The 17,588-nt window shown below is 47.3% G+C and overlaps 1 long non-coding RNA gene across 2 annotated transcripts; it reads right to left on the reverse strand.

Moving 5' to 3' along the window:
* Positions 1–1,077: 1,077 nt before the first annotated feature.
* LOC135373165 (uncharacterized) lies at positions 1,078–15,812 on the reverse strand. 2 transcript variants are annotated; one of them, XR_010416305.1, is made up of 8 exons: positions 15,704–15,812; positions 13,506–13,544; positions 9,402–9,624; positions 8,311–8,511; positions 7,451–7,477; positions 7,341–7,379; positions 6,406–6,473; positions 1,078–1,316 (listed from the first exon to the last, which is right to left on the reverse strand). It is a non-coding gene; the product is annotated as an uncharacterized LOC135373165 (long non-coding RNA). The 2 variants fall into 2 exon arrangements; XR_010416306.1 differs by lacking the exon at positions 9,402–9,624 and having other exon boundaries at positions 6,406–6,728.
* Positions 15,813–17,588: the final 1,776 nt, after the last annotated feature.

The raw sequence follows: 17,588 nt of genomic DNA on the forward strand, positions 1-17,588 counted from the left end.
TTTACTAAATGAGTTCAACAAATTCGTTTTAACCAAGCAAGGGCGCTACTTGAATTAAGCGGCTTTCACATACTTTGACAACATGTCCGGCCGTCTTGAATTGTGATATTGTTGGAATTAACCGAAATTATTACTTATCGGAGCTTTAATAAAGGAGAGCCTAATTGCTTAAGGTGTGCCCCGTGACAGCTACTCCCAAATCTACACCCTATGCCACCGATATGTCTCCAGTATAGGAAAGAGACGATTTTTCCATAGTAGATGCTTTCTGAAACGATAGACAATTGAGAAGCCAAATAGATAAAGCAAACGAGCATAAGGGCGTCCTTTCAACCAGATTCTTCAATATGGAGTTTGTAAAAAAATTTAAATACTAATCCCTCCTGCAGCCATCGCCTACAAGACGTGTGATGCCTCACTCCAATGATCTATTCAATGTCACAAACACGTGGGCGCTTTATTTAATGCCTGTAATTATTTTTCCCTTGACACGTGTTTTTCCTCGCGTAACTAAATTTCACGAGGACATATGACAGAGACATATCCAGACCCAGCAATGAAAACAAACACTAATGTTCTGCTGGCGTGAACACGGCTGTCGTCTGCTACGGCGCAGCCATCCGGGCGGCACCACTGTCGAGGAAGGGAGAGCTCTCTTTGAGGGAATGAGGAGTTGGTGCTACTTTTATTATCCAGGGCCTAATGGGCATAGCTTTATCATTCCTTGTTCTTTTATTCGATCTCTTGACAGTCCAGCGTTGTGGTGTTGATACGTAAATTTAAAAAAAAGAAAGCGATGTGAGTCTTTCGTCTCTCACCCGTGTGTTACCTTCCATATAATGTACAAACAGGCCCAGCTACGTGCCGCTCTGTGCTATTATCAGTGGAACTATTTCGAGGAATGTCCCCTAAGCATATTTTTTGTCGCATGTTTGGTTTCGAGACGAAATAGCTCTCTGCAAGCATCAAGATAGTGTCTGATTCTCGCTTGCGAGGCATGAAACGAAGAACGGTCCACAAAAAATAATCCCTTTTCAGGCCATCGCGCATCCTCAAGACAGAGTAAGACACTGTACATGTATATAACGTATATATTGTGTGTATTTATGGTTTATAGTATCTCACTACGGTCTTACATGATAGTAGTCACAGATATTCAAAGCGCACTGCTGTCCCCAAATAATGTGTGCGTAAACTTCTTGACGTAATGCGTCGGTAAAATTGGGGTCACGACGTAAGTTCTCGACGTCACCGTGGTCAATGTCAAAGAGGACGTATCCCCCGTTGTAGCTGTACAGTCTTTGTGCGTTGCATATCTGTAAAAAAAAGCAGTCTGTAACTACATACTTCGATCATACATGTACAATCCAATATATATCTACGAGGGGGGACCCAAAAGAAACCGCAATTGTCCTCGCGAGGGCGGATCCCTTGTAATACAGGCTTCCACCACTAGGTGAGAGTTTTACGAACTGTTTTGCATCAGTGCACAAGATGGCGTTGTTGTGCAACGCTGCGTTCGGCTTCAGTGAATTCTATTGGTAGGCCCCTTCAATGCGTTTGCCTATTTCGCGATGGCTGATTTGCACGAACAACGTGCGGCAGTGAAATTTTGTTTCCTGCTGGGCAAAAACGCATCAGAAACGGCAGTTATGCGACAGACGGCTTACAAGGAGGCTGCTTTGAGCAAAACACAAGTGTAGAAATTGATTTCTCGATTTCAACGAAGCGAAATGTCGATTGACGATCAACCTCGTTCCAGACGGAATTCGACCAGCCACACTGAATTAAATGTCGACAGAATTCGTCAAGCCCTCTTGCAAGACCGCAGTCGGACCATTGATGAGCTTGTGGAGTTGGCAGGGATGTTGTAGAGCTCATGTCAGCGAATTTTCTCGAACGATTTACACGTGAAACGAGCTGCAGCGAAATTTGGCCTCGACTGCTCACGTCCGAACAGAGAGAGCTGAACATGGCTGCGTGCCGTGCGTTAAAGGACCAGTTGGAGACGGACTCCGACTTTCTTTCTAAAATCATAACAGGAAACGAACCTTGGTGCTACAGTTACGAAACGAAACAGCATTCTAGTCAATGGAAAACAGCCAGTTCACCACGTCCCAAGAAAGCACGACCAGTCAAGTCGCACGTCAGGACAATGGTGATCTGTTTCTTTGATGTGAGGGGCTTCTGCACTTGGAATTTGTTCCGCCGGGTGGAACGGTTAACCAAAGCTCTTATTTGGAAGTTTTAAGAAGGTTGCGCCAAGATCTACGGAAGAAACGTCCCCAGCTGTGGCATTCAGGTGACTGGTTCTTTCACCATGACAACGCACCTGCCCACACCACGCTGAGTGTTCAGCAGTTTTTGACCAAAAATGGAATGACCCCTGTGCACGACCCAGCCTACTCATCTGATCTCGCCCCCTGTGACCTTTTTCTGTTCCTCTGGATGAAGAAAGTCTTCAAAGGGAAACATTTTGCCGATGTCGAAGAAGTGAAACAGAAAACGGCACAAGCACTAAAAACCATCAACGTCGACGAGTTCCAAAACTGTTTTGAGCAGTGGAAAAAACGTCTGGACAGGTGCATTGCATCAAAGGGAGATCACTTTGAAGGTGTTTGAAGTTAGAGCATGCAACAATAAAAACACAATTTTTTAGAAAATAATTCCGGTTTCTTTTGGGTCCCCCCTCGTATATGATTACATTTTCTACCCCAGGACAAGTAATCACACGTACGCGACACCCATACGGTGAACCCTCTTTAACCACCATTACCACCACCATTCCCGCAGATTTTGGTCATAAAACGCATTGTAATACCTCCGCAAACCCCAGTGACCGCTTCCTTCCAGTCATTCTTACGTGCTCGACAGCAGCGGCACTCTGTAGCCAGGTCCACTGGGCCTTTTTATGCATTGCAGTGCTAACAGTACCATATTTGCGCTCCTCACGTGTCACCATCAGCAGCCTATCCCTGGGACTACTCTGCGGGTCATGTGATTGGACGTAACAACGAGACGGTAATACCTCCGTTTTACCCTACTTGTGACAAAAACCTCGTTCGCAGTCACATAAGCCAGTGTCATACCGCCGATGTAGATTTCCGTGGCGGCTGAATGGTTCCCAAGAAAAACGGTCATAAAGTGAGGTTGTCAGATTATCGGGAGTTATGCTAACGAGGGTTCAGCGTATTGTGAGAATTTTGTCTATCTTTTGAAATCAGCGGTTTTGTCGCAAAGGCCGTTTCAGCTGCGGTGTTATCTGATGCCGTCCGTTAGCAATGACTACTCACGGTCCTACTGATATAGAATAAGAGCAGTACTAAATATTACTTTAGGCGACAGAAAACGCTTATTGGTAAGGCTCTCGGCAAGCAGTGCCGCAATCCACACTTCGCTAGCCGCTACACAATATCAAGACTGCATTGAATCCTCGTCCGAGATTTTCTGCGGGTTTCCGTGGAGGCTCATAATGTCAGCACAGTTCAAGGCGCACCAGCTCATCCTCCTTACTGATGTGTCCATGTGTTCTGTTTCCTCGCTGTGTGCCGTTACAACACAGGATGTCATTATATATATGATATCATATATATCAGAATTCATATATCATTCATATATATGTTCATATATCAGGTTCATATATATCAGGATATACATGAACCAATCAATACACTAAGTTGGTCTGGCATGCGCCGTGATGAAACAAGACGAAAACGCCTATAAGCAGACAGCCATGACAACACTCCATTCCACGCCCAGTAACATGTACTCGTGAGCAAGACATTTACAAAAGGAAAGGTACCCAATGATTGGGGAGATACCGCGAACCCGGTAAGATATCAGGTACGGCGTACCGCTTCGTGCATGATGACACATATGATAAGCTGCGCCTTTCCCAGGTAATGGAACCTATATACACTAACAATCAAGATCAGAGAAACATATAATACTGTCGCATCTTATTCGCCTGTGCCAGTTCAAGCTTTCAACCTGATGGTGAAAAGGAGATAGTGCCGTTCACCAAGTCCAATTTGAAAGGTAGTTTCACTCAGTTGCGGCGCACACAAAATACACACAAGAAATGAAGCACCCGAAGCAGCACAATGTACTGAAAGTCGAGTGCAATAAGAGTGGATGGCATGTGTCTTATCAATGTTCTTTAGTTCCACGAATCTGTTCCAGGCCTTCCACCTACCCATCCACCCCTATTGCACTCGACTTTCAGTACATTGTGCTGCTTGGGACTGTGCAACACGCTAGATTTTATTAGGAAAATACATTCCTGGAAACTTCTGTCCGGGGTAGACACATTCATACAAATGCGCAGGCTATTGGGAACTGTTTGATAGACGTTTCAATGTCACAGGGTATCGCATAATGAACAGGCAATATGAGTCCTTGTAGTCCGTGTTCTCCTGGAAACGAATCTCGGCACATTTCAGTCTAAATCAATTGCAGCATGAAGAAAGCCAAGTCTTTCAAGCGCTTGAGAGAGAGGTATCATAAATGAGGTGCTCAGTCACAAAAGTTGTGTTAACCAAGCTACCCTTTCACGAATCACAGATTCGTGAAAGGGTAGCTTAGAAAGGGTAGAAAGGGTGCGAATTACCAGAAGCAACATCAGCCACGAAGTAGTTCTTTTGTAGCTCGAAGCAGGGTGAACTATTGATGGACGTAGCGTGAGTGCTATCAGTAGCGTAAACGGAGTGAATCGATTCATCACTCGTAAAAAGATTCGTTTGTAGAGGAGGTGGTGTCCCTCTACATGAGTCCTGACCGGCGATGATGGAATGTCCCAGCGGGCAGATGGTCGTGGCCTCACGCTAGGACGGTGCCGGTAGAACTGGCTGGCAGGCGCAGTGGCGCGCGCCAGCAGAGGCACGTCGTTGTCATCGTCGTCCACGGGCCGCCACATCACTCCCCCCCTCAGACGCGGAGCGGTGCATGCGGTTGAGGTCCGCTTCGATACCATGAAGAGGAGAATGAGGACGACTCGTGGATGGTGGACGATTGGAGATACGGCTTGCGATTGTGGCTGTGGATGCAGCAGCAGTGGGATGGCGGGAACAAGAGCGCTGCGATCCGGGCGGGTTCCAGAGATGAGGTGTGAGTGCTGTGTGGTTGCCGATTGCGTGCAGTGCCTGCTGATTCCGTTGAATGCGTTGAGTTGCTGAGCGTTGATTGTTGCTGAGTGAATGCGTTGAGTTGCGTTGCTGAGAGCTGATTGTTGTTGGGTGAGTGGGATGCTGAGTGTGCGACAGTACCGCGACCGGTACGTAAGCATGGACGCTGTTTGTCGCCAGAGAAGTGCCGGGGAGGACCATCGTGAAGCAGGTGGAGGCCAGAAACTCAGCTTACTGTGGTCTCCCTGCGGGTCCCCGGTGGAACAGTGGTCCCGGTGCGCCTTGCCTGCTAGAGGATGGTTCGCTGCTGGTTCGCCGACGAAAAATTTAGGATGTTGAGTGGCCGAATTACGCCAAACATGATGTTCGTTGTTCGGGTCACCAAATGTAGAGGAGGTGGTGTCCCTCTACATGAGTCCTGACCGGCGATGATGGAATGTCCCAGCGGGCAGATGGTCGTGGCCTCACGCTAGGACGGTGCCGGTAGAACTGGCTGGCAGGCGCAGTGGCGCGCGCCAGCAGAGGCACGTCGTTGTCATCGTCGTCCACGGGCCGCCACACGTTTAATTTCCGTGTAGCACATGGTGGGATAAGAGACGTCTAACCCAGGGACAAGTTGAGACTTTCGTACTACGTATAAAAGTAGACGTCTACTAGACCTCTATGGAGCTAGGTGTTCATTGAATGTCTGCATCTAGATGTCTAGTAGACCCCTAAGGGAAATTCGTTTAGTAGACATCTCAACTTGAAAGTCTACTAGTCCTCTACAGTTTTAATTGTTATTTAGACATGTACGGAAAAGGACCACAGAATCTCCCGAGACGTTTCAGGTTAAAAATCTCCCTTTCGCGTCGTATAGCAACTGTATGAATTGTAGACCACACTCAAAGACCCTCATTGTCGCGAATATTTTTCTCCCGTGTGCAGGGGGGGATGTCTAGACGCAAAATACTCTGAAATGTTGCCAGGTTGGTGAGAGCTATGGGGACCTGCTGAATGATGGTAGCGATGGGTCCCCGATGGGTCTCGCCTCAACCATCAAATGTTACCCGGCCTTATTTGGTAGAACTTGACACCTACGCAGAGCATCATACGTAGCATTTTGTTTTTCTTCAAACGGACATGCTAGCGCCTTTGGCGCGGTTTTTCTTTTTTATTTATTTCTCTGAAATCTTAGTTCAGAGGGCAGACCAGCTGATCACTGAGATCGTTGAGCAAAGGGGATTTACAGCAAAAAACGATTCACACATGGTAACATACTTGATCAAGTTTTTTTTCTTACCTAGCCCGCCGATTGAAGACATCAATAGGATGCATAACGCAGCCGCCGCAATTGTGAATAAAACTGAGCTGGGATGCAGACAGAGACGAATGTAAGAGGACATTCCATTTGTATCTCAGACGATTCAATATATATCATATAATATATGGACATCAAAGTAAAAGTGAAACTTAGTTTATGAGTTTACATCAGCACCCATCGGTTTCTGTGGGTTTCACATATGACGATGAGTGTAAGTGAGCAGTAAACAGCGTTTCAGAATTTTTGACACAGGATGAGAATATTCAATGAGATAATCTTATCCCACGGAACTTACTTTGTCCCTGAAATAGCGAAAAGGTATACCATAGTCAGGTCAGGTATACCATAGTCACCTTAGGTAAACAAAACACGCCCAAGTTTCGAACCGGAGCAAAAGCCATTCGTTATACGCCATCCACAAAGCAGCGAGGATACGGCTAACCAGATCGTCATGCATGAGGGAGACACACACACAAAAAGACGAAACGAAAAAAAAAAAGAAAAGACACGGAACTTCATTCTGATAAAAAAAAATGAGAACAGCATTCATGGCATTTCTGCATCTAAATTTGTTTGCCTAAAATTCGTGAGCTCGATGTTTATTCTGATTTTTTCAGGGACTGGAGCCAATAAATATTTCCATTGAATTTTTAGATACTTAGGTTTCGGATTGCACCGTAGTCCGTCTGCAACAATGACATATATGCTTCTTTCGGCTTTTTCACACACCCACAGGCACACAACATCCGTGAAGAATCATCGGGTCTTTGTGAAGCAAAATATAAAGAAGATTCATTCTTCGTTTTGCATTTCGGTGGAAGCTTCTGGACTTTGTTCTATAGGCATCACCCACAATACGCGTGAAATCGAGGTACATGTTGTAAGACAATACATTCTACATTAGAGATACGTACTTTCTTGTTCCACGTTCTCTTCTGCTAGGAGCGGAGCACCTAAGTATGAAGACGTCAGTATTGTCATAGAAGCGAAAGCCATCCAAGAAAGCCTCCAAAAATATACTTACCTGCATTGCTCTGCTCGGGTGCAGCACCTGCGAAAGATGGTATGTCGTAAGTGTCGTCAATAACAACTATGGTGATGAGAAGAAGTCAATGAGACGGATATATACACACACGTTTGTAGGAGGCTAAAGCCCCATTAACAGGCTGGGCCACTTAAAATAGTACTTGCGAAAGCAGAGTGTCGGCACGACCCTCTTGTATAGCTGAGCGTCATCTTTCGCATTATTGAGGACCGTCAACTCTTCACTTCCCAAGCAACATGCTAGTATTGCTAAAATACTGAACCCATGTGGGCTTGCAAGGTTACCAATATTTCACCAATATGGGGAGTGTAACCAGTTTTTATATTCGCTGTGCTGTTCACAGTCTTCGAGAACGTGTTGCGGTGTACCGTTTATTTTGATCCAAGGACAACCTGCTGGACAGCCTGACTACTTGTTGCATTTTCTGCTTGTCTCCCAGTGCTAGTGGTACTTGTCAAAATCCAATTAATTGCATAACACAGAGTCGCGTAAATACGGCATAGTAGCACAATGAACGCCATTATTATTGCTGTACCTCGAACAAATGGTCCAAATGGTGGCTAAAGTTTTCTATAGCATCCGATCTACTTGCGCCAAAATATAGGCAAACGCCAGATTATGTGGCTGTTGGAAAGGATGTTGCCCAAGTATATGACATTATATTACGGACCAAAGATCCCAGTGTTTTGCTTGATTCATAATGTGTGCATTATCGTCGTTGTGAAGTGGAACAGCCTTTAGTCTTTAGGCTTTTTCAGAGCCGTTGAAAAAGAAATCGAACCATCACGGACCTCCCGCCATAATCTGGACGGGAGGTCCAACGTCTCTATGACACTTACCACAGGTCAACAGGTCCCCGTCAGCCCTTCCAAACGCCAACGGGTAGGGAGCCCTTCCTCTGGTGATCCCAACATTCCACAGATCGTGAATGTTCCCGACAACACCATGGACACTTCGGCACCGCCAGCTCCTCAGCAGACAGATGCGATGAACGATAGCAACCTTGCCACTTCACTTCATGACCCGTTCACCACTGTCACCTACAAGAAGAACCGAGCCGGCGGTATTCCCATACTGTTTCGACCAGCAACTACTGACTACTCCCTCTGGAAGGTGAATCCTAATGCGGTCGCTAGTGAGATACGCCTGCTAACCCAACAACAGGTTATGCACCACCGTTTCCACCGAGATGGTTCTCTCTTCGTCTCCGTACGGTCCGAAGCAGCCGCCCGCAACCTTTTGTCTGCTAAGTGCTTAGCTGGCATTGCGGTGATACCATCCATACCCCAATCGTACGCCAGAAATATGGGCAAGATATATGATGTTCCAACAGAGTATTCGAACGACGACCTCGTGCTCTATCTTAACGACGCAGGGGTTTTATCAGCACGGCGACAGGTTCGGCATTCCCTAGCAGAAGATGGCAGTGATGTGTTCACCCCGTTACGGAGCGTTATCCTGCGTCCGTCTTCCTCCCCGAATTGCCCTTGGGTTTCAGACCTTCACAGTCCAAGAGTACATAGAAGGCCCGATACAGTGTTATAACTGCCAACGATTTGGCCATATTGCACGAAATTGCCGAGGTTCTACACGGTGTGGCATCTGCGCCGGACCTCACCGGAGATCAGACTGCAACAATAAAAGAGAGCCAAAGTGTGCTAACTGCAAATCCAGCCATCCCGCATCATTTTCTTTATGTCCTGTCAAGACCGCCGCCACCAAGAGGCACCAAGACCGAACCCTACGACTTCCGTCTGACGCTCCTAGGGATGCTAGTGCCACACTCCCGTCTCGTACAAATGCACAAGAATTTCCTGCACTACCCCCTCGATCTGCACCAGGTAAACGAGGGTCGCTGAACACAGTCGCGGCCACGCCTATCACAAGTGCACCGCCTCTTCGTCCATCAAGACAGATTACAAACACTTACGCCAGTGTGACGGAACCAGCTCCCTCATCAGCCCCCCAATATATGCCTCCTCTGGGACTCTTCTCAGCGGTACTCGCTGCCCTTAAGGCCATTGTCTCTGCTTTTCCTGGTGCGTCGCAACTGCCCGAGGTTCAAGCGCTTCTGGCACTGGAGGCATTATCTTCGAATCAGCATGACGGAACTGTATAAAAACGCCCTGGCCATGCAGTGGAATCCTCGAAGCCTGCGTAACAAGCTCCCAGATTTTAAATTACATCTCCAACAGTACAAGTTCCCTTTCATAGCTATATGCGAACACGGCATGGATTGTACACATCGTGTTAGTGGATACACAATCTATCGCTCTCATCATTCCCCTGAGAGTAGAGCAGCGCTATACGTTCGCAATGACCTCGTTGCTGCACCCATCGGCTCAGTTTGCCATCGCTCTTATGATTACGTCACATGCAGTATCCGCCTTGGCCCCATGCTGTTAACGGTCGTCAGTATCTATATCCGTCCCGCGGTACAGGTCCCGTGGAGTGACCTGGAACGCTTACTTGGTTCTCTGGAAGCCCCGGCGCTTGTGCTAGGGGACTTCAATGCACATCACTCGGCCTGGGGAAGCCGAAGGACGGACAGTAGGGGAAGGAGGTTGTTACAGGCAATGGAGAATAATAACATGTGCCTGCTGAACAACCGCGAGCCCACTTACATGCGATCCCCAATGTCACTTGATGTATTGGACCTCTCGTGGTCCTCAACCGACATAATTCGCCACTTGTCGTGCGCTACGGACGTCGACACTAGAGGTAGCGATCATTTTCCTCTATATATTTCGCACGACAGACTGCCCCTCTCAGCAACTGCTGGACTGATTTCTTTCACAAACTGGAGACGTTTTCGTGCGGGCCTCAGAACATCTGTGCACACCGGTATGTCCCCAGAGGCTCTCTCTGAAGCAATTACCCGCGGTATTCAGGACGCGGTGGTCATGTCTAAAAGGGTAACAGGCCATATCGGCCATTCCCCCGCTATTAATCACCTTAGAGCATTACGTCGCCGAGCAGAAAGAACGGCTCGTCGGACAGGGCAACTTACGGACATTGTGGAATACCGCCGGATGAAAGCTAAAGTAACAGGAGAACTTAAAAACGAGGACAGGAAGCGTTGGCGTAAGTTTTGCCACCACCTTTCACCGTTCGATCCGACCACGAAGATCTGGCGGACAATCCGATCTCTGAAGGAGGCGCCCCCTCAAAAGAATCCTCTCGCGGCCTTGGCTATCGTTCAGCGTGTAGACGAGAACACGCTTGCGACGGACTTCTCTGTGGTACTAACGACTCCTGCGGCTGCCTCGACCACGCCCCTACACCACAGTTTTGTCCACAGTTTGACGGCTGAACTTCACCACGACTGGCCCCGTCCCCCGGAAGTTATGGACCGCGACTTCACACTAATCGAGCTAAAGCCAGCGTTGAAGGTTGTGAACGCCAGCTCGTCCCCTGGGCCCGATAAAATCACCTATGCCGCCCTACGAAACCTTGACGGGCGGTCACTCCAAGCTCTCCTTCATGTCTATAATACGTCTTGGCAACAAGGATCTTTACCACATACATGGAAGGAGGCCTTGGTTGTTCCCATCCTGAAACCAGGCAAGCCCCCAAATGCCCTATCCTCCTTTCGCCCGGTGAGCCTGACAAGCTGTGTGGGGAAACTGATGGAGAGAATGGTTTTGCATCGCCTCGACTGGTGGCTCGAAAAACGACGTGCGTTCCCTCACGAAATGGCTGGATTTCGTCGCCACCGAAGCTCCATGGATCCAGTTCTCGACCTAGTCTCTACAGTTCAACATGCTCGAGCCCATCGACGGATCGTCCGATCGGTCTTCCTCGACATCAAGCGCGCCTATGATACCGTCTCGCACATTTGTGTGCTGCATGCCTTGCGCTCGTTTGGAGTATCCGGTCGGCTCTTCATCTGGCTCCAAGACTTCCTTACGGACCGAACTGTCGCTGTCCGTACGTCCCAAGGCCAAAGCCCTCAGCATCCTGTTCCCCAAGGAGTCCCCCAAGGAAGCATTCTCAGCCCGACACTCTTTAACGTGGTGATGGCCGGCCTACAATCAGTAATTCCTCGCAAAGTGTCGTTCTCCGTGTATGCAGATGACGTCGCCCTTTGGACAGTAGGAAAATCACGCCCGGCTCTCCAGCGCCGCCTGCAGCTCGCTTTAAACAATATCCATACGTACCTGACGCACCTCGGGATGGACCTTTCACCCGAAAAGTGTGTCGAGCTCCCTTTCACGCGTAAAGCTATGGCCAATTTCCCACTTTGGCTTGGTTTAAAGAAGCTAGAACCAGTACGCTTTCACCGCTTCCTTGGCATGGTAATCGACTCGGACTTGCGCTGGGCTCGGCACATTAAACACCTTGAAACTAAAGTGCAGCGATGGCTCCCCGCAATTCAACATCTTTCTGGCCCAGGATGGGGCTGTGATCAGCGTTCCCTGCTCGCGGTTCACGCGGCATTGGTGAGGGCAACTGTGCTTTACAGCCTTCCTATTCTGCACAGGATATCAACAACTTCATTAAATACGCTTCGGTCCCTGTTTGCTCGAAGCCTTCGTCGATGCCTCGGAGTTCCAAGAATGGCTGAAACACGACAAGTACTGGCTGAAGCTGGTGAGCTCCCGATTGAAGTTCTCCGTGAACGGGAAACGGCTCGGCACTACCTCCGTTTGCGTGCTCACATTCCCCGTCACCCGCTACTCAGGAAAATTCGATACCGCCCTGAAAGCGACTTCTATCGAGTAGCGCAGAGGACACGCCAGACTCTCACTGGCTTCATAACTAAGGACACTATACCGCCGGAAGCCCCCTGGTCTCTACCGGTACCGCCCACTTTTCTACGCCTCCCAAACCTTCTGCAAAGAAGAGATCAGGTCCCCCCTCAAGTCCTCCGAGCCCATTTTCATGCTCTGGTAGACGAGAAGTTTTCTACGTTTACGGCAGCATATACTGATGGCGCATCCCGAAACAACAAGTCCGCCTCAGCCTTCGTCATTCCATCCGAAGGCGTCGTGCACGGAAGACGCCTTCCACATCCAACCTCCTCCACAGCTGCGGAACTCTATGCCATCCTTTTCTTTCTACAACACATCGCTGATTTTCCACCCCGGGAATGGGCAGTCTTTACAGACTCCAAATCTGCACTTCAAGCAATTGAAACTTCCGGCATACGAGGCCCATCCGCACCCCTAGTCACAGACGTGTTAATGGCTTACCACACTATCTACGCCGCAGGCCACAGGCTAGTTCTCCAGTGGGTTCCAGCCCATTGTGGTGTCGTGGGGAACGAGCAGGCCGACAGCGCCGCAGAAGCAGCACTCTCGTCTCGGAACCGGACCCGTATTGTTCTGCTCAGAGGAGACCGCCGTTCAATTCTGCGACGTCTAGTGACACCCCTGGCTTCCCGCCAACGGACAACCGACATTCTTCCCCCCTCTATGTTGAACAGAGTTGATCCCACGCTCGTTTTCCGCATGCCACGAAACACATCTCGTCAGGATGCTGCATTAATCCACCGCATGCGCCTCGATGTGGCCTTTACAGCTCAGTGGCGTTACCGCTTGAGACAAATTGATTCTCCCACCTGCTGCCACTGTGGTGCTCTTGAGGATCTGGAGCACATTCTTCTTCATTGCCCTCACTACGAACCTTCCCGAACCACACTCTCCGAGTCTCTTCGTCAGCTGGACTCTCGCCCTTTCTCCCTACCGAAATTGCTTGGTCCCTGGCCCAATCCAGCCCAGCAACGCTCTGCGCTCAAAGGTCTTCTGACATTTCTGGACACCATCGGACTTCGATCGTTATTGTAAAGGGGCACGTTATTTTATTCCCCCCTTTCCACCAAGCACTGGGGTAGAGTATCGCCTGTTGCGATGAAACTCCCCACTCTCCAAGGCCGAAAATAAAGTTGTTGTTGTTGTTATAATGTGTGCAGACACGTAAGAGTATGATTTAGAACCCATTCAAGAGAGTGTCCTTCCAAGTTCTAGAAATAAATTAACACAAAGGAATTCTTGTCACTCGAGGTATTTGCTGAAATGGCATGACACCTTACCTGGTTCCCTCTCTCTGAAAACGACGTCATCTGCATTCCCTGAAAAGGGATATACGATATCAATCCTATGTAATCCTATGTAAACAATGTTCGCAATGCCAATACAGTCAAACATGGTTAATGTGACCGCATTACTAGGGAATGGTTCCCTCCCAGTGGACTCCGCACGTAGCTGTTATTCGTTAACACGAAGTTTGTTTCGTTTGTATGGCAATGTCCAGTGTCCGCACAACATGAGGCGCGTACTTTACACCCGTTATTATGACACTTTGTCACCGGACACCTATGGCAGCCAACATACGTTGCTGCTTCTGTGGTGACTATAATGACGACGCTGTCTGACGTCCTTAAAGGAGGCTTAAAGGAGCACTCTGTATATAGACAATTTATTCGCACTAACTTCTGCTACTCAAGACATCAGAGGAAGTTCATGAAGAAGACCGAGAGACACGGACACAGAAGACGACACACGTGTCCGTGTCTCTCGGTCTTCATGTATCTATACCAGCTATCCTGCACCCTGTCCCTTGTTAAAGAATAAGTCATTTCGTGCAATTTCTTGCAGGCATACACCCAAAATATGGATTGTCCGAATGGCAACGAAAATTACTCAAGTATGACTCTGCTGGAACGAACGCAAACCACGTAATCAAATGAGAGTGTGACGCCACTGTGTCCGCAGGTACTCCCAGGAAATGCGCTCACCCACAGTGCTCGAGTCCCAGAATAGAGAGAACGAGTCCCAGAACGTTCTCTCTATTTTTTTTTTCTTTCGCATCATTACTCAAGGTTTCCCCGTCCGCAATCCTGGAATTGCGGCATAACAAATTGTGGCTTTCTTAAAAAAACAAACTAACAAAAAACGTACGATGGCATGAGTGAAACTCGCGCACTGTCTTCCCAGAAGAGAACTAGACGTCATCTTGAATCGTCTTCGACGACAGAGACATCACATGCCCACTCTGTCTGTCGGACGGTGCTCAACAGTTGGTCGCTGGTACAGAAACTTACATGGAGATCGTAGGGCTAATGCTGCCATATTCCGAGCTGTGTCGGTAACAGGGACTCGCAGTGAGATCATGTGGTATGTGACGAGCCTAAAGCTAGCGATGAGAATTTCGTATTCTCTGCGCTCCAAACGCGTCGCCCGTAGACGACAGCCTAGGCCCTCTCGTTGTGGTGGGCTATGCTATGCTACGTTATGCTGTCGTTAAGCGGAGCGAGAAATGTCAAGATGGCTGCGAGTTACTTCGCGTAGCTTTTGTGAATACCGCCACTGCGTGCGCCGGTGTTTAGATCATCAGGCAGCGCGTATAGTCAGACGTCTGTCGTGTAACTGCTTCACCGCGGTGGTTCTTCACTATCACCCATGTCCAGATTATCAGCACAATGCACACAGGCGTTCCTAAAGCTTACATCTCTCCACTTCCCAACTGTCCGCCGTCACCGGGAATCTAATATCGCGCCTAATTATGTCCACATCCCTAGGAATATATGGCCCAGATGCCCTTGTTGTACATTTCTGTATTTGTCTGCATATGGATCAAGGCAGGCCTATCCAAATCGATGAGGAAGCAGTCACCTCACGAAATGTCAAAAATCGTTGGATTCGCTGACGTAAGATAGTTTAGGAACTTTGGCTATATGTTAGTCCACGCACATGAACATACCGCCAAAGTGTCCTGGCTTCCTGAATAAGCACGGCGGATCCTCCTAAGGCAAACGATAAAAAAATTAACACGTTTCAAGAAAACTAAATTGATATTCATTGTATTCGATTTGATATGTTGATTCTGTTGGAGTTATCTAGAGGTCGCTATCTATGGAAGAGATCCGGAATTTCATCTCAGCTGTCTTCACAAAGTGCTCCTTTCCGTTTGTACAAGAATTTTCAACTACAGCTAAGCGTTTGCTCGATGGAGGCAACCTGTTTCTCGCCACATTAGGTGGACAAAAGTGACCTCCGAGCTTCAGCTCCAAGGTCACTTGTAGATTGGTGAGCTCCTTAATCACAGGTGAGTGATCACTATTCTGAGATGTCATAAGAACACTGGCAGAGTGTGGAACTCCAGAAAAGTGGGCGTGATTGCATGCTCACGGCATTTTAAGACTGGCATTCCGGATAATGTTAACGCAAACCCCCGTTTACACAGCGTCGATTCAAAAATATGTTTCAATGATCACGAAGAACAACTCACTCATGTCTACGGGTTGACAGACGCCGTCAGTTAAGAACCACCTTCTTCTTCGTCTAAGCTCTTGTGGCTCGCTGTACTCCAATTCATCGTCTTCGAGTTCTTGTTGGCGCTCAGTCACTCACGTATTGTGTTCAGTCCATATTGTTTTTCTGCAAGGAAGAATAGAGCCCTGGTTTTCTGGTATTACACCCCATTACATCGTGGAATTTTGACGTAATCCATAATCATATTTTCAATGACGTTTATTTTTCCACCAACAGCTCCCTCATAAAAATGATTTTCTAGTTTCTAGAGAACACGTATAGAGAATCAATCTCTCGTGTCTCTTTAACTTCCATTGTTTTCTTTAATTTTTTTTTTCAGTCACTTCCCATTCACGTGACGTCCTGTCTATCTTGTGCATAGGAAACAACAACTTTATTAAAGGATGATGGCTGGTATTTGGCTGGGGAGTTTCATCGCCTAGGGTGGTACTCTACCCCATTGTTGGTGCTGATGCGGGGAATTGTGCATAGGAAATATATAGAATCTGTATAGGTTTTAACTGGTAGGCTTTAAATACTTTCCATTCAGGATTCTGGAATTGTAATGTAAAGACTTTTTAGGCAGTTTCTGTAAGGATTGTACTAGGTGCGGAAATGCATATTTATAAACTAATTTTGCAACTATACGAACTTTTTCGTTTATTGACAAGTTTTCCAAGAATCCATATCGTGCAAAAAAAAACAAGTACCATAAATTTGCAAATTTATGTTACTTTTTTTGCTTCACATTACACGATCATAATTAACACGATATGTACATGTATATACAGGTCTATAAATAATACTGACAATATTGCGTGTTATCTCTTCAGGCAGCTCGGTCCTTTAGTGTTCACTTTTTTAATATTGCACTTGACGCACTGCTTCTTCTACATTCCCAGAAGAAAAAGTATACGTATAGAGCAAGTAGTAAACGATGGCCACAGTTCCATTTTTGTGTCTGTTTCAACTGTATACCCCCGTTTATTTTTTATTACTCTTATTTTTTTGTTTCTTTCTTGCGATTTGGATTGAGAAAGCACGGTCTCTCCGACGTGGTTGTGAAAAACAATGGAAGAGTTATGTTCTTCGAAGTTTCTGAAGTTTCGAAGTTATGTTCTTCGAACAATTCCTAATTCTTAATAAGTACATCAAGAACAGTATCGATCTTGCGAATACATCATTTACAACTCTAAGAGCCATGTTTGAATTCTCACAACTTGCAATTTCTCTCGCGACTAATATTTTGTTACTACGCCTTGCATCAGAGTCATCTCTGTAACTTCTGTTTCTGAATACTTTCGTTACATTTATCTAGTTCTTGTTTTGTTATGTCTGTTATTGTGAATTCACATTGATGCAGTGCTAGCGATTTGTTTTGCGATTTGCTTGATTATAGCCAGTTGTACAATTGTTGCGATGCTGCTGTACGTTATTAAAGGGGCGTGCCCTCGTCAAACTGCAGTATTGCCGCTTTTTGGCCGCCTCTAAACAACTGATGGTGTGTCTATAATAAATAAAGAAAACAAAAGAGAGAAAAAGTACAAAAAAAAAGACACGAGAGAGCTCGAGAAGGTTTTTGAGCTACTGCGTCGGCTAGATGCAAACCATGCGTGGCCTCGGTTATTATCGAAAGTGTTGGCTGTGTCTAAAATGAAAGGAACTTATATTCGACTTGTTTACGACGTGTCTCCATTTCCCTGTGTACCAGCGGCATGGCTGAGTGGGCTAAGGCCTCCGGTTGTTCGTTGTAGCCGAGGTGGTGCTGAAGCCTGGGAGGTGGTTGGTTCGAATCTTACTGTCTGAGGTTTTCCTCGGGTTTTCCGAAGACTTTCTAAACGAATGTTGGCACAGTTCCCCCT

This window comes from Ornithodoros turicata, unplaced genomic scaffold (genome assembly GCF_037126465.1).
Source record: "Ornithodoros turicata isolate Travis unplaced genomic scaffold, ASM3712646v1 Chromosome211, whole genome shotgun sequence".
NCBI lineage: Eukaryota > Metazoa > Arthropoda > Arachnida > Ixodida > Argasidae > Ornithodoros > Ornithodoros turicata.